Here is a 4,659-nt window from a genome sequence, read left to right on the forward strand (position 1 = left end):
CCCTCTTTGGCATTTTCTAAATATCCCTGTAAATAAAACACCTGCCAAGACGTGGTAGGATTTAAGTGATTTGGGACAGGTGTTTTATTCACGTCTGCAATCTCAGCACTTTGGGAGACCCAGGTTGGAGGACTGCTTGAGCCCAGGAGTTAAGAGACCAGCCTGGGCAGACCCCTATCTCTTAAAAAATAAAAAAAAAGTGATAGGGGATAAACGTAGAATTGCCATAGGTCATAATTTGTTTAATAAAAGCTGCTACGTTGGTGTCGTTTTTAGGTCTGACAAACTTCCTCTCCCTGTGTGGTTGTTTCCTGATATAACCCACGTGTTCCTCATCTCGCAGCTGCTGACCCCTATAAAACCTAATGACCAACACCACAGTCATGTAAATAAATTCCCCCCTTCATTTTTTTCCCTAGCCAATCGACAATCACGTGAAGAAAGACAGGAATAAACCCATGGTCCTTAAAAAAAGGCACAGTCCCAGAGGCCCTCTCTCTCTCTCTCTCCCTCTCTCCAGTAACCTACCCACAGTTTGAGCACCATACCGTCTCTGGACTTTCTGTGGGTCATTATTCAGCACCCCTAACTTCTCTGGAATCTAGAATAAACTTTTTTCTTTCCTTAATTTTGATTTCACTTTCTCATTGTGTCTCACTTGACACACCTGAACTTCACATCCTCCACCAGCTCTCCTAGAGAGTGGCTATCTTGGGCCGGATATGTTGGCTCATGCCTGTAATCCCAGCACTTTGGGAGGCTGAGGTGAGCAGATGACCTGAGGTCAGGAGTGGCCAGCATGGTGAAACCCCGTCTCTACAAAAAATATAAAGATTAGCTGGGCATGGTGGGACATGCCTGTAATCCCAGCTGCTCGGGAGGCTGAGGCACGAGAATCACGTGAACCCAGGAGGCAGATGTTGCAGTGAGCTGAGATAGTGCCACTGCACTCCAGCCTGGATGACAGAGTGAGACTCTGTCTTAATAAAAATAAAAATAAATTTAAAAAGTGTGGCTATATTGGCTTTTGGCCTTTCTCAAGAGAGAAACCTCAAGACTAAATTGGAAAATAAACATTAGTACTAAAAAATGACACCAACACATGATCCGGCAGTTCCACTTCTGGGTGTATTAATCAAAAAGTTGAAAGCAGGTATTGGAAGAGATATTTGTACACCCATGTTCATGGCAGCTTTATTCACAATATCGAAAAGGTGAAAGCAAATCAAAACGTGGTCTAGCCATACAATAGAATATTATCCATCCTTAAAAACTGAAATCTGAGATGTGCTATAATATGAACCTTGAACATGTTATGCTAAATGAAATAAACTAGTCACAAAAGGTCAAATACTGTGACTTCACTTTTATGAGGTAACTACAGTAGTGGGATTAACACAGACACATGTTGGAACAACTAAGTTCCTCTTCAAAGACTCAACTTTCTGGTCATAAGTTGTAAAAGTTGTACATCAATCCTACCCACCTCCTTCTGTTCTGTTTACACAAACCGCGCATTTACCCTATTTGGAAAAGTTTAAGTCTTAGCCAATTGGGATTAGCTTAGATTGTGCAGTCCAACCCCAGCCAATCGGGGAAGGACACAGAAACAGGAACTGCGTTAGATTAAAAACTCCTTCCCAATGTGCGTATACTTAATGCCAGCAAAGTGGACACTTAACATGGTTAAAATGTAAACTTTATGTAATATACTTTACCACAATTTTTAAAAAGTGAATAGAGGATTATTAGTTTTATTTAATGAATCCTCCAAAAACCAGAGATCTGGGGCAAAAGGAATTCAAAACCAGTTTGGCTAACAGTGCATTTTATACAGCCCTTGCTAAATAAAATACCCACTGATAAGTGTCTGGAATTTTATTGCTAACATTAGATTTATACATTACAAATGTGTGTTTAAAACAGACATTCTCAATCAACTGACAAAAAATTTTTAAAGGATTAGATTTTAAAATAAGTATTAAATTAGATGCAGCACCAAGGAATATATTGGTTTAAAAAATTGCTCAGTGCCAGGTGCGGTGGCTCATGCCTATAATCCCAGCACTTTGGGAGGCCAAGGGGAGGCAGATCACCTGAGGTCAGGAGCTCAAGACCAGTCTGGCCAACATGGCAAAACCCCATCTCTACTAAAAATACAAAAATTAGCCAGGCGTGGCAGCATGTGCCTGTAATCCCAGCTACGCAGGAGAATTGCTTGAACCCAGGAGGCACAGGTTGCAGTGAGCCGAGATCTCTCCACTGCACTCCAGCCTGGACAACAAGAGCAAAACTCCATCTCAGGAAAAAAAAAAAAAAAAGAAAAAAAAAAAAAAAAAAAAGCTCAAGAGCAAAACTCCATCTCAGGGAAAAAAAAAAAAAAGCTGTTTCAGAGAATTAAACAATGACTTAAAAACCTAACACTAAACAGCATTTTTAAATGTCCTCATCCTGTCACTCCACAGATTCCAAGCACCAAGGAGCCATTGCACTCAAAGCATCAGCTGCCACAGCCAATAGGAAACCAAAATGGCCAGTTACTAGGTAGACACTAGTGGGTAGGCCAGAGAGACCTGTAGACATAACTCACTGTGCACCAATGGCTGTTGAGGAAAGGTGCGCCTTGGCCAGGAGTTCCAAGAGCCACCTGTGCAGAATTTTCACCAATGTTTCCAAGTGCTGCAGAGCAGTCACATGGCACTCCAGACCCACCCTGCAATCCACTGCCCCAAAGGTCACCATGGGGTGAGCACAGCTCAACATTGGTGAAAGTGGAGCCTGCGGTTTATATGGGCACAGGATGGGGGCGGGGCAGGCCATGAGTTGTTTTGAAAAAAGCAACATTCGAACCAGAAAAGGAAGATGTAAAGTTCTCACTTTGGGCCAATCTGAAAAGTTACATACTGCACGATTACCAACTCTGTGACATTCTGGAAAAGGCAAAACTATGGAGACAGTAAAAAGATGAGTGGTTGTCAGGGGCTGGGGAGTGGGAGGAAGAATAGTGGGAGGACAGACAATCTGTGGACTTTGGGTGATAATGAAGTGGCCATATAGGTTCATGAGTTCTAACAAATGTATTACTCTGGTGGAGTACGTTGACGGTGGAAGCTATGCATGTGTAGGGGCAGGAGTAATATAGGATATCTTTGAACCTTCCACATTATTTTCCTGTGAACCTAAAACTGCTCTGGAACGTGGATTTTTTGAGACAGGGTCTGACTCTGTCACCCAGGCTAGAGTGCAGTGGCATAATCTCAGCTCACTGCAACCACCGTCTCCTGGACTAAAATGATTCTCCTGCCTCAGCCTCCTGGGTAGCTGGGACTACAGGCATGAGCCACCATGCCCAGCTAAGTTTTGTCTTTTTTGTAGAGGCGGGGTTTCACCATGTTACCCAGGCTGGTCTTGAACTCCTGAGCTCAAGCGATCCACTCACCTCAGCCTCTCAAAGTGCCGAGATTACAGCCATGACCCACCACAGCAGGTGAACATGGATTTTTTGAGTTAATAAAACATTTTCAATTGGTCAGAGTTTTCCAATCTGAGAAGTGAACATTATTTAGCTGAACTACCACTCTCCAATACTCTTACACTAATAGGATTTCTCTCTACTGCAAAACCTTACTTAAGCAATCCCTGAGATAACAGCAAAGGGCTTTCCATGTTTCATAGACTGTGCAGTCTCATTGCAAGTTATTTCATTCTGGGTTGTGAAGAGATTCTGACAGTTTTCCCATATTCCTTACATTCATATGGCTATGAACTGTGATATACTAAGATATGAGAAGCAAATGAAGTACTTCCTGCATCCTTTTTATGATCACAGGGTTTTACCCCAGTATGAATTCTCACAAAGATATTAAGGCTTGAGCAATGAAATAAAGTGACACCATATCCCTGGGATATATAGGTTCTTCCTCCAATGTGAGATTTCATGTTAATATTATGGCTTTGTGAGATATTTAAAAGTTGTCATACATTCCCCTACATTCCCAGGACATTTGTAGTCTAACTTTATTTTTATTTATTTTTTTGAGACAGAGTCTTGCTTTGTTACCCAGGCTGGAGTGCAGTGGTCTTTGCTCACTTGCAGTCTAATTTTAGATGTGTAAAATAAGCCTCATGGAATTAGTAAACGCTTTCCCACATGCCTCAAAGTGAAGTCTTCTCTACACTGTGAATTTTTATTCCTTATATAAGGTATAAACATTTAATGAAATCTCTCCACATTCCTAATAGAGCCTCAGTCCACTCTTAAGTCACTAAGTGTTGGGTGAGGTCACAGTTATGACTTTCATAGTAAAAGAAACTTTCTTTTCTTGATAGTCCTTGATTTTCACAGGGCCTATCACCACAAGAGTTGGAAGTATTAAGATCTGATGAGCACTTACAGACTTCACATGTCCTACGTTCATAGAACGTCTCTCCTGTGATTGCTTTTGTGTTTGCACTAACACTAATGATAGCTAATGAATGAAAAAAAAAAAATCACAACAAAATTTCATTATGTTTGAAGAAAGCTTAAAAAGTTGTGTTTTTCCACATTCAGAGCCATCCTGGCCTGCGGGTTGGACAAGCTTGATCTAAAGCTTTTCCCAAGTTCCTCACAGTATTAGTTTCCTAGGGTTGCTGTACAAAATAACACAGACTGAAAGA

The sequence above is a fragment of the Macaca fascicularis genome, chromosome 19 (genome assembly GCF_037993035.2).
Source record: "Macaca fascicularis isolate 582-1 chromosome 19, T2T-MFA8v1.1".
Taxonomy (NCBI): Eukaryota; Metazoa; Chordata; class Mammalia; order Primates; family Cercopithecidae; genus Macaca; species Macaca fascicularis.